The sequence below is a fragment of the Salmo salar genome, chromosome ssa26, assembly GCF_905237065.1.
Source record: "Salmo salar chromosome ssa26, Ssal_v3.1, whole genome shotgun sequence".
Taxonomy (NCBI): domain Eukaryota; kingdom Metazoa; phylum Chordata; class Actinopteri; order Salmoniformes; family Salmonidae; genus Salmo; species Salmo salar.
Genome location: NC_059467.1, coordinates 48,629,855 through 48,643,407, shown reverse-complemented (window position 1 = coordinate 48,643,407; position 13,553 = coordinate 48,629,855). Strand labels below are relative to the sequence as shown.

Here is a 13,553-nt window from a genome sequence, read left to right as displayed (position 1 = left end):
CATAGAGACCAGGGTTTAGAATGACAGCCACAGGAACCAGGGTTTAGAATGACAGCCATAGAGACCAGGGTTTAGAATGACAGCCATAGTGACCAGGGTTTGGAATGACAGCCATAGAGACCAGGGTTTAGAATGACAGCCATAGAGACCAGGGTTTAGAATGACAGCCACAGGAACCAGGGTTTAGAATGACAGCCATAGAGACCAGGGTTTAGAATGACAGCCACAGGAACCAGGGTTTAGAATGACAGCCACAGGAACCAGGGTTTAGAATGACAGCCATAGAGACCAGGGTTTAGAATGACAGCCACAGGAACCAGGGTTTAGAATGACAGCCATAGAGACCAGGGTTTAGAATGACAGCCATAGTGACCAGGGTTTGGAATGACAGCCATAGAGACCAGGGTTTAGAATGACAGCCATAGAGACCAGGGTTTAGAATGACAGCCACAGGAACCAGGGTTTAGAATGACAGCCATAGAGACCAGGGTTTAGAATGACAGCCATAGAGACCAGGGTTTAGAATGACAGCCATAGAGACCAGGGTTTAGAATGACAGCCATAGAGACCAGGGTTTGTAATGACAGCCATAGAGACCAGGGTTTGTAATGACAGCCATAGTGACCAGGGTTTGTAATGACAGCCATAGAGACCAGGGTTTGTAATGACAGCCATAGAGACCAGGGTTTAGAATGACAGCCATAGAGACCAGGGTTTAGAATGACAGCCATAGAGACCAGGGTTTAGAATGACAGCCATAGTGACCAGGGTTTAGAATGACAGCCATAGTGACCAGGGTTTGGAATGACAGCCATAGTGACCAGGGTTTAGAATGACAGCCATAGAGACCAGGGTTTGGAATGACAGCCATAGAGACCAGGGTTTAGAATGACAGCCACAGGGACCAGGGTTTGTAATGACAGCCATAGTGACCAGGGTTTGGAATGACAGCCATAGAGACCAGGGTTTGTAATGACAGCCATAGAGACCAGGGTTTAGAATGACAGCCATAGAGACCAGGGTTTAGAATGACAGCCACAGGAACCAGGGTTTAGAATGACAGCCATAGAGACCAGGGTTTAGAAATGACAGCCACAGGAACCAGGGTTTAGAATGACAGCCATAGAGACCAGGGTTTAGAATGACAGCCATAGTGACCAGGGTTTGGAATGACAGCCATAGAGACCAGGGTTTAGAATGACAGCCATAGAGACCAGGGTTTAGAATGACAGCCATAGAGACCAGGGTTTAGAATGACAGCCATAGAGACCAGGGTTTAGAATGACAGCCACAGGAACCAGGGTTTAGAATGACAGCCATAGAGACCAGGGTTTAGAATGACAGCCATAGAGACCAGGGGTTTGTAATGACAGCCACAGGGACCAGGGTTTGGAATGACAGCCACAGGGACCAGGGTTTAGAATGACAGCCACAGGGACCAGGGGTTTGGAAAGACAGCCACAGGAACCAGGGTTTAGAATGACAGCCATAGAGACCAGGGTTTGTAATGACAGCCATAGAGACCAGGGTTTAGAATGACAGCCATAGAGACCAGGGTTTAGAATGACAGCCACAGGGACCAGGGTTTGTAATGACAGCCACAGGGACCAGGGTTTAGAATGACAGCCACAGGAACCAGGGGTTTTGAATGACAGCCACAGGAACCAGGGGTTTGGAATGACAGCCACAGGGACCAGGGTTTAGAATGACAGCCACAGGAACCAGGGGTTTGGAATGACAGCCACAGGGACCAGGGTTTAGAATGACAGCCACAGGAACCAGGGGTTTTGAATGACAGCCACAGGGACCAGGGGTTTGGAATGACAGCCACAGGGACCAGGGTTTAGAATGACAGCCACAGGAACCAGGGGTTTGGAATGACAGCCACAGGGACCAGGGGTTTGGAATGACAGCCACAGGAACCAGGGGTTTGGAATGACAGCCACAGGGACCAGGGGTTTGGAATGACAGCCATAGGGACCAGGGATTGAGTATCAGTCAGGGTAACCCTCCTAATCCACTATATTGGTGTCAGGTGTTGGAGTATCAGTCAGGGTAACCCTCCTAATCCACTATATTGGTGTCAGGTGTTGGAGTATCAGTCAGGGTAACCCTCCTAATCCACTATATTGGTGTCAGGTGTTGGAGTATCAGTCAGGGTAACCCTCCTAATCCACTATATTGGTGTCAGGTGTTGGAGTATCAGTCAGGGTAACCCTCCTAATCCACTATATTGGTGTCAGGTGTTGGAGTATCAGTCAGGGTAACCCTCCTAATCCACTATATTGGTGTCAGGTGTTGGAGTATCAGTCAGGGTAACCCTCCTAATCCACTATATTGGTGTCAGGTGTTGGAGTATCAGTCAGGGTAACCCTCCTAATCCACTATATTGGTGTCAGGTGTTGGAGTATCAGTCAGGGTAACCCTCCTAATCCACTATATTGGTGTCAGGTGTTGGAGTATCAGTCAGGGTAACCCTCCTAATCCACTATATTGGTGTCAGGTGTTGGAGTATCAGTCAGGGTAACCCTCCTAATCCACTATATTGGTGTCAGGTGTTGGAGTATCAGTCAGGGTAATGAATTTTGCAGCGACACAATTCGAAAGGAAGGTTACAGCTAAATTGATTGCTTTATCTCTTTGCGATTTTTATTTTTATTTTTTCTATTTTTTATTTCACCTTTATTTAACCAGGTAGGCAAGTTGAGAACAAGTTCTCATTTACAATTGCGACCTGGCCAAGATAAAGCAAAGCAGTTTGACACATACAACAACACAGAGTTACACATGGAGTAAAACAAACATACGGTCAATAATACAGTAGAAAAATAAGTCTATATACAATGTGAGCAAATGAGGTGAGATAAGGGAAAAAAAGGCCATGGTGGCGAAGTACATACAATATAGCAAGTAAAACACTGGAATGGTAGATTTGTAGTGGAAGAAAGTGCAAAGTAGAAATATAAATAATGGGGTGCAAAGGAGCAAAATAAATAAATAAATACAGTAGGGGATGAGGTAGTTGTTTGGGCTAAATTATAGATGGGCTATGTACAGGTGCAGTAATCTGTGAGCTGCTCTGACAGCTGGTGCTTAAAACTATTGAGCGAGATAAGTGTTTCCAGTTTCAGAGATTTTTGTAGTTCGTTCCAGTCATTGGCAGCAGTGAACTGGAAGGAGAGATGGCCGAAGGAGGAATTGGCTTTGGGGGTGACCAGTGAGATATACCTGCTGGAGCACGTGCTACAGGTGGGTGCTGCTATGGTGACCAGCGAGCTGAGATAAGGGGGGACTTTACCTACCAGGGTCTTGTAGATGACCTGGAGCCAGTGGGTTGGCGACGAGTATGAAGCGAGGGCCAGCCAACAAGAGTGTACAGGTCGCAGTGGTGGGTAGTATATGGGGCTTTGGTTACAAAACGGATGGCACTGTGACTACATCCAGTTTGCTGAGTAGAGTGTTGGAGGCTATTTTGTAAATGACATCGCCGAAGTCGAGGATCGGTAGGATGGTCAGTTTTACAAGGGTATGTTTGGCAGCATGAGTGAAGGATGCTTTGTTGCGAAATAGGAAGCCAATTCTATATTTAACTTGGATTGGAGATGTTTGATGTGAGTCTGGAAGGAGAGTTTACAGTCTAACCAGACACCTAGGTATTTGTAGTTGTCCAAATATTCTAAATCAGAACCGTCCAGAGTAGTGATGCTGGACGGGCGGGCAGGTGCAGGCAGCGATCGGTTGAAGAGCATGCGTTTAGTTTTACTTGTATTTAAGAGCAGTTGGAGTCCACGGAAGGAGAGTTGTATGGCATTGAAGCTCGTCTGGAGGGTTGTTAACACAGTGTCCAAAGAAGGGCCAGAAGTATACAGAATGGTGTCGTCTGCGTAGAGGTGGATCAGAGACTCACCAGCAACAAGAGCGACATCATTGATGTACACTGAGAAAAGAGTCGGCCCGAGAATTGAACCCTGTGGCACCCCCATAGAGACTGCCAGAGGTCCGGACAACAGGCCCTCCGATTTGACACACTGAACTCTATCAGAGAAGTAGTTGGTGAACCAGGCGAGGCATCATTTGAGAAACCAAGACTATTGAGTCTGCCGATGAGGATGTGGTGATTGACAGAGTCGAAAGCCTTTCACAAATTATTATTTTGATTCCCATGATTCGATTCACCTTGATTTAACCCAAAACCACATCTACTACAATGGCGAAGCACATTCATTAATTTAGTCAAGAAATAATTGTTTAAAAACAATAGATTCAGATTAATTAAATTATTCACTATTTACTATTTTGATAAGGGAATCCGCTGCCCATCAGCTATTCCTCTACGGGCTTGTGGATTTATGTACAAAATTGGTGCAGATTTGGATGATTTTACGTGTGGTATGATTGCTAGTTAGCATATTGCAGATCTGGACAAAAGATCCACCTACCACTATTGTCACTATGTATAGAGGGCAGGATAGAGTTCACTGTATACTAAGCGTGCAGAAAAGCGTAGAGCATAAGGGAAATACCAAAAAACCTTGATAGGGGAGGAGCCTGCAGGCAGATGAGGAAATGTAGCTATATTGAAGAAATGATGTAGTTAAACCTGCAAAATGGGGAATGTAAACCAGGGAAAAATGCACTACCCTCCCCTGTGCCTAATAATACAAATAAATAAACATCCCCCATCCCTCCCCAAAGCAAAACAAAAAGTTTGACAAACCTCCCCTATTTTGGACCGGCCCACCTCAGTCAATTTCAAACTGTCCCTTTGCGCCCAAGTCAGAAAACCCCAGTGACAATGCCAAAGCACCAATCAGGGCGCAGAAAACAGATAGTCTCCAGTGACACGCTGACCTGCTGTCTCTGCGTTACCATGGCGATTTACAGTACAGAGGCGTCTGTGGTATAACGCAGAGAGAGAGTTATAGTAGGGGAGAATAGAGGAGGGGGAATAGAGGAGAGGGGAATAGAGGAGGGAGGAATAGAGGAGGGGGAATAGAGGAGAGGGGAATAGAGGAGGGAGGAATAGAGGAGGGTGAATAGAGGAGGGAGGAATAGAGGAGGGGGGAATAGAGGAGGGGGAATAGAGGAGGATGAATAGAGGAGGGGGAATATAGGAGGGAGGAATAGAGGAGGGGGAATAGAGGAGGGGGAATAGAGGAGGGGATAGAGGAGGGGGAACAGAGGAGGAATAGAGGAGGGGGAATAGAGGAGGGGGGGAATAGAGGAGGGAGAATAGAGGAGGGGGGAATAGAGGAGGATGAATAGAGGAGGATGAATAGAGGAGGAGGCATAGAGGATGAGGAAAAGAGGAGGAGGCATAGAGGAGGAGGAATAGAGGAGGGGGAATAGAGGAGGGGGAATAGCGTAGGGGGAATAGAGGAGGGGGAATAGAGGAGGGAGGAATAGGGGAGGGAGGAATAGAGGAGGGGGAACAGAGGAGGGGGAATAGAGGAGGAAGGAATAGAGGAGGAAGGAATAGAGGAGGGGGAATAGAGGAGGGGGAACAGAGGAGGGGGAATAGAGGAGGGAGGAATAGAGGAGGGGGAATAGAGGAGGAAGGAATAGGGGAGGGAGGAATAGAGGAGGGGGAACAGAGGAGGGGGAATAGAGGAGGAAGGAATAGAGGAGGAAGGAATAGAGGAGGAGGAATAGAGGAGGGGGAATAGAGGAGGGGGAATAGAGTAGGGGGAATAGAGGAGGGGGAATAGAGTAGGGGGGAATCGAGGAGGGGAATAGAGTAGGGGGAATAGAGTAGGGGGGAATAGAGGAGGGAGGAATAGAGGAGGGGGAATAGAGGAGGAGGAATAGAGAGAGGAATAGAGGAGGAGGAATAGAGGAGGAGGAATAGAGGGGGAGGAATAGAGGAGGGAGGAATAGAGTAGGGGGAATCGAGGAGGGGGAATAGAGTAGGAGGAATAGAGGAGGGGGAATAGAGGAGGAGGAATAGAGGGGGAGGAATAGAGGAGGAGGAATAGAGGGAGGAATAGAGGAGGGGGAATAGAGGAGGAGGAATAGAGGGGGAGGAATAGAGGAGGGAGGAATAGAGGAGGGGGAATAGAGGAGGAGGAATAGAGGGAGGAATAGAGGAGGGGGAATAGAGGAGGAGGAATAGAGGGGGAGGAATAGAGGAGGAGGAATAGAGGGAGGAATAGAGGAGGGGGAATAGAGGAGGAGGAATAGAGGGGGAGGAATAGAGGAGGGAGGAATAGAGGAGGGGGAATAGAGGAGGAGGAATAGAGGGAGGAATAGAGGAGGGGGAATAGAGGAGGAGGAATAGAGGGGGAGGAATAGAGGAGGGAGGAATAGAGGGTTGGGGAATAGAGATGGATGCTGAGAGGATATAAAGATTCAACAGGCTTCAAATAAGATGGTGGCAGGCAGTCAGATGCTATATACATGTATAAACACTGATGCATTTCAGTTAGCTGACATTACTGGCAGCATCATTGTTTGTCTTTGCGTGGTAACATGTACTATACTGCTAGCCCACATTAAGTGTTCTGCTTTCACACCACTTTATTACCGAACTGGAAATAGCAAAATAGCCTACATACTCTGTCTTTGTAAAGCTTGCACACACATAGAGCCTAGCCCAGATCCAGACCTAGTCCTGGATGTTCTCTAGGATCTAGTGCCAGTCTGCAGGGGCTCCTCTCTGATTCAGCTAGCCCAGATCCAGACCTAGTCCTGGATGTTCTCTAGGATCTAGTGCCAGTCTGCAGGGGCTCCTCTCTGATTCAGCTAGCCCAGATCCAGACCTAGTCCTGGATGTTCTCTAGGATCTAGTGCCAGTCTGCAGGGGCTCCTCTCTGATTCAGCTAGCCCAGATCCAGACCTAGTCCTGGATGTTCTCTAGGATCTAGTGCCAGTCTGCAGGGGCTCCTCTCTGATTCAGCTAGCCCAGATCCAGACCTGGTCCTGGATGTTCTCTAGGATCTAGTGCCAGTCTGCAGGGGCTCCTCTCTGATTCAGTGTATGTTCCAGGCCTATTACTGCTGACTGGGGAGGTGATCTGTATATTGTTATCAATCCCAGCTGAAATAGGTCTCAGATATGGATAACCGTTTCAGATACAAGGGGAGGCAGGTAGAGATACTGTATGAAAAGAGATGGAGAGAACAGAATGAAATGGGATGAGGGTTGAAAGGAGGATGAGAGGTACAGGAGAAGGAGAAGGAGAGGGTAGAGTGACCCTTATAGTTTTAAAGTGTCTTAAAACCAAAATAGAATGAATACAAGTGCGCTGCATAGTAAGAGCAACCTCAGCTTGATGACTTGGTGTGTCCCTTCCTTACCTCCATCGGAGTATGTCTCAGTCCCGTATCCATCCTGCAGGCCGTTGCTCCAGGTCCCTTCGTAACGGGCCCCGCTAACCGTGCTCTCCAGTTGGCCGTAGCGTCCCTTGAAGCCCTGCGTCCACTCCCCCCTGTAGTCCCAGCGGCCCTTACTCTCCACGCCCACACCGTGGCGCTTCCCCTGCGCCCACGTGCCCTGGTAGCTATTCCCGCTGGGCCAGGTGTAGACGCCCAGGACCTCGAAGCCGTGGCTCCAGGCCCCAGCGTACTCCCCCTGACCCTGTGGCCCTGTGCAGACCCCCCGGCCATGGGCCTTGCCCTGCTCCCACCCTCCACAGTACGACCCCCCGTCATCAAAGTCAAACCTGCCTCCAGTGGACATGCATGAAACAGGTTTAGGCAAAATCCTCAGAACGTCAAGAAGAGAGAATCAGGTTTACACAGAAAGATCAGGGCCGGGAGGCGAGGATGGAGGTAGTATCATGGAGGTTTATATCTCGTAGTATTTCCCTTTACCTTCTTGTTGTTGGGTTTTTTATGATAATGGAATCAAAAACAGGTTCCCCGTCTTGTACAGAGCAGGACTTGGTCCAGAGAGCATCACCTGGAATGGAGAGAGAGGTTTCGTCTGTCTGTCAGGGGAGGTGGCAGGGTCTGGATCTGGGCCTGGCGCGACGTTAAGGATGTTAGATGCTACTGCCAGCCGAGCATTCTGCTTCCCATGGGCATGCAGGCTGTATGCGCTCCTCCTCCTCTCCTCCTCCTCCTCCTCCACCCTCCTCTACACAGCCTCGCCAGCTGGGATGGCACTAACCCACTCACCTCTCCGTTGGCTGGGGCGCTCCAGACAGGCTAGGCCCAGGCTTTTCTAATAGTCCCAGAGGCCCTGACGGCAGCAGCGACACAGCGAGCACAGCCTGATGAGCTCAATCAGACATTACACCACCACCCGTCTAGCTGTGCCGTACTGGCACACAGAAATGGAGAGAGGATACAGACAGGAGAGGGAGAGAGGATAGAGACAGGAGAGGGAGAGAGGATAGAGACAGGAGAGGGAGAGAGGATAGAGACAGGAGAGGGATCGTACCGCACCAGTACGCCCCAAAAATAAACAGATGGGCTATAGCTATAGAATGGGCTGGAAACATCCGAACACACACATCCATAAACACACACACACACACACACACACACACACACACTGAACACACACACACCTCAGACGACCTAACTGACTGTGTATTTCCCCTTTGCTCCTCTATTCTTCTGTCTTGTTCTCTCCTTCCTCCTCCTCTCCTCCACACTGTGCTCCTGCTGCGCTGTAGCGATGGAGCTGCAGTCTCTCCTGAACAACATGGGAGGAGGGTTGATGCAACAAAAAAATATATATATATAATGATTGTCTTCCTTTCCGCTTTATCTTCTGTATTTTAGAGCTCAAGCCCCTTATGTCTGGGTCGTTAATATATCCAGTTTCCCACAAGTCATATGGTGGTGGTCTCTCGGTCTCTTCTCTCCCTTGCTCTCTCTCTCTCTCGCTCTAAAATCTGCTCATTACTGAAGGACTGTTCCACCCCATCCAATACCCCTCCCCCACATGCTCCCTCTCTCCCTCCCTCCTCCTGTAGGCTCTTAAAGAGATAGGGATACAGGGACAGGGGAAGAGCAGTATGTGTTCGGTTCACTACGCTGGCCCTTTGGGGATATATCCTGCTTTCCCTAATGATCTACCTCTCTCTCTCTCTCCTCTCTACCTCTCTCTCAATTCAATTCAATTCAAGGGGCTTTATTGGCGTGGGAAACATATGTTAACATTGCCAAAGCAAGTGAAGTAGATAATATACAAAAGTGAAATAAACAATAAAAATGAACAGTAAACATTACACTCACAAAACTTCCAAAAGAATAAAGACATTACAAATGTCATATTATGTATATATACAGTGTTGTAATGATGTACAAATGGTTGAAGTACAAAAGGGGAAATAAATCAACATAAATATGGTTTGTATTTACAATGGTGTTTATTCTTCACTGCTTGACCTTTTCTTGTGGCAACAGGTCACAAATCTTGCTGCTGTGATGGCACACTGTGGTATTTCACCCAGTAGATATCGGAGTTTATCAAAACCGGGTTTGTTTTCGAATTCTTTGTGGATCTGTGTAATCTGAGGGAAGTGTGTCTCTAATATGGTCATACATTGGGCAGGAGGTTAGGAAGTGCAGCTCAGTTTCCACCTCATTTTGTGGGCAGTGTGCACATAGCCTGTCTTCTTTTGAGAGCCAGGTCTGCCTAATGCGGCCTTTCTCAATAGCAAGGCTATGCTCACTGAGTCTGTACATAGTCAAAGCTTTCCTTAAGTTTGGGTTGGTCACAGTGTTCAGGTATTCTGCCACTGTGTACTCTCTGTTTAGGGCCAAATAGCATTCTAGTTTGCTCTGTTTTTTTGTTAATTCTTTCCAATGTGTCAAGTAATTATCTTTTTGTTTTCTCATGATTTGGTTGGGTGTAATTGTGTTGCTGTCCTGGGGCTCTGTAGGGTCTGTTTGTGTTTGTGAACAGAGCCCCATGACCAGCTTGCTTAGGGGACTCTTCTCCAGGTTCATCTCTCTGTAGGTCATGACTTTGTTATGGAAGGTTTGGGAATTGCTTCCTTTTAGGTGGTTGTAGAATTTAACATCTCTTTTCTGGATTTTGATAATTAGCGGGTAACGGCCTAATTCTGTTCTGCATGCATTATTTGGTGTTCTACGTTGTACACAGAGGATATTTTTGCAGAATTCTGCATGTAGTCTCAATTTGGTGTTTGTCTCATTTTGTGAATTCTTGGTTGGTGAGCGGACCCCAGACCTCACAACCATAAAGGGCAATGGGTTCTATAACTGATTAAAGTATTTTTAGCCAGATTCTAATTGGTATGTCGATTTTTATGTTCCTTTTGATGGCATAGAATTCCCTTCTTGCCTTGTCTCTCAGACCGTTCACAGCTTTGTGGAAGTTACCTGTGGCACTGATGTTTAGGCCAAGGTATGTATAGTTTTTTGTGTGCTCTAGGGCAACGGTGTCTAGATGGAATTTGTATTTGTGGTCCTGGCGACTGGACCTTTTTTGGAACACCATTATTTTGGTCTTACTGAGATTTACTGTTAGGGCCCAGATCTGGCAGAATCTGTGCAGAAGATCTAGGTGCTGCTGTAGGCCCTCCTTGGTTGGTGACAGAAGCACCAGATCATCAGCAAACAGTAGACATTTGACTTCAGATTTCAGTAGGGTGAGGCTGGGGGCTGCAGACTTTTCTAGTGCCCTCACCAATTTGTTGATATATATATGTTGAAGAGGGTGGGGCTTAAGCCACATCCCTGTCTCACCCCACGGCCCTGTGGGAAAAAAATTGTGTTTTTTGCCTATTTTAACCGCACACTTGTTGTTTGTGTAAATGGATTTTATAATGTCGGATGTTTTCCCCCAACACCACTTTCCATCAATTTGTATAGCAGACCCTCAGGCCAAATTGAGTCGAAGGCTTTTTGAAATCAACAAAGCATGAGAAGACTTTGCCTTTGTTTTGGTTTGTTTGTTTGTCAATTAGGGTGTGCAGGGTGAATACGTGGTCTGTCATACGATAATTTGGTAAAAAGCCAATTTGACATTATGTTGTTTTCACTAAGGAAATGTACAAGTCTGCTGCTAATGATAACGCAGAGGATTTTCCCAAGGTTGCTGTTGACTCAAATCCCACGGTAGTTATTGGGGCCAAATTTGTCTCCACTTTTGTGGATTGGGGTGATCAGTCCTTGGTTCCAAATATTGGGGAAGATGTCAGAGCTAAGGAGGATGTTAAGGAGTTTAAGTACAGCCAATTGGAATTTGTTGTCTGTATATTTGATCATTTCACTGAGGGTTTTTATATTGTTCTGTAGTTCATTCAAAGTAATTGGAGAATCCAGTGGGTTCTGGTAGTCTTTATTAGTTGATTCTAAGATTTGTATTTGATCATGTATATGTTTTTGCTGTTTGTTCTTTGTTATAGAGCCAAAAAGATTGGAGAGGTGGTTTACCCATACATCTCCATTTTGGATAGATAATTCTTCGTGTTGTTGTTTGTTTAGTGTTTTCCAATTTCCCCAGAAGTGGTTAGAGTCTATGGATTCTTAAATTACATTGAGCTGATTTCTGACATGCTGTTCCTTATTTTTCTGTAGTGTATTTCTGTATTGTTTTAGTGATTCACCACAGTGAAGGCGTAGACTCAGGTTTTCCAGGTCTCTGTTTTTGGATGGACAGGTTTCTCAATTTCTTACTTAGGTTTTTGCATTCTTCATCAAACCAATTGTCATTGTTGTTCATTTTCTTCGGTTTTCTATTTGAGATTTTTAGATTTGATAGGGAAGCTGAGAGGTCAAATATACTGTTAAGATTTTCTACTGCCAAGTTTACACCTTCGCTATTACGCTATACGCTCTCGTTGGCTGGCCCTCACTTCATACTCGTCGCCAAACCCACTGGCTCCAGGTCATCTACAAGTCTTTGCTAGGTAAAGCCCTGCCTTATCTCAGCTCACTGGTCACCATAGCAGCACCCACCCGTAGCACGCACTCCAGCAGGTATATTTCACTGGTCACCCCCAAAGCCAATTCCTCATTTGGCCGCCTTTCCTTCCAGTTCTCTGCTGCCAATGACTGGAACGAACTACAAAAATCTCTGAAGCTGGAGAATCATATCTCCCTCACTAGCTTTAAGCTCCAGCTGCCAGAGCAGCTCACAGATCACTGCACCTGTACATAGCCCATCTGTAAACAGCCCATCCAACTACCTCATCCCAATACCGTTATTTATTTATTTATCTTGCTCCTTTGCACCCCAGTATCTCTACTTGCGCATTCATCTTCTGCACATCTATCACTCAAGTGTTTAATTGCTATATTGTAATTACTTCGCCACTATGGCCTATTTATTGCCTTACATCCCTTATCTTACCTAATTTGCACACACTGTATATAGACTTTTTCTATTGTATTATTGACTGTATGTTTGTTTATTCCATGAGTAACTCTGTGTTGTTGTATGTGTCGCACTGCTTTGCTTTATCTTGGCCAGGTCACAGTTGTAATTGAGAACTTGTTCTCAGCTGGCCTGCCTGGTTAAATAAAGGTGAAATAAAATAAATAAATACAAATTACAGTGGAACGATTTGTCCAGGAAGTTGTCTAAAATGGATTGAATTTGTTGTTGCCTAATAGTTTTTTTGGTATGTTTCCAAACTACATTCCTTCCATCTATAGCATTTCTTAATATTACTCAGTTCCTTTGGCTTTGATGCCTCATGATTGAGTATTGCTCTGGTCAAGTACACTGTGATTTTGCTGTGTTCTGATAGGGGTGTCAGTAGACTGACTCTGAGAGACTCTGGGTTGAGGTCAGTGATAAAGTAGTCGACAGTACTACTGCCAAGAGATGAGCTATTGGTGTACCTACCATAGAAGTCCCCTTGAAGCCTACCATTGACTATATACATAACCAGCGTGCGACAGAGCTGCAGGAGTTGTGACCCGTTTTTGTTGGTTATGTTGTCATAGTTGTGTCTAGGGGGGCATATCGGGGAGGGAATGCTGTCACCTCCAGGCAGGTGTTTGTCCCCCTGTGTGCTGTGGGTGTCAGGTTCTTGTCCGGTTCTGGCATTTAGGTCACCACAGACTAGTACATGTCCCTGGGCCTGGAAATGATTGATTTCCCCCTCTAGGATGGAGAAGCTGTCTTCATTAAACTATGGGGATTCTAGTGGGGGGATATAGGTAGCATACAGGAGGATATTTTTCTCTGTTAAGATCATTTCTTTTTGAATTTCTAGCGGAATGTAAAATGTTCCTGTTTTGATTAATTTAATAGAGTGAGTTAGGTCGGCTCTATACCAAATTAGCATACCCCCTGAGTCCCTTCCCTGTTTCACACCTCTCCCTCTCTCTGTCTCTCTCAATTCAATTTGAAGGGCTTCATTGGCATGGGAAACATACACTGAGTGTACAAAACATTAGCAACACACGTCTTATACTGAGTTGCACCCCCCTTTGCCCTTAGAACAGCCTCAATTCGTCGGGGCATGGACTCTACAAGGTGTTGAAAGCATTCCACAGGGATGCTGGCCCATGTTGACTCCAATGCTTCCCACAGTTATGTCAAGTTGGTTGGATGTCCTTTGGGTGGTGGACCATTCTTGAAACACACGGAAAACTGTTGATCGTGAAAAACCCAGAAGTGTT

The 13,553-nt window shown here is 46.4% G+C and overlaps 1 pseudogene; it reads right to left on the bottom strand.

The window, feature by feature from the left end:
- The window catches only part of LOC106592180 (junctophilin-3-like), a 33,772-nt pseudogene extending 24,935 nt beyond the window's left edge, over window positions 1-8,837 (bottom strand).
- Between the last annotated feature and the right edge of the window lie 4,716 nt (window positions 8,838-13,553).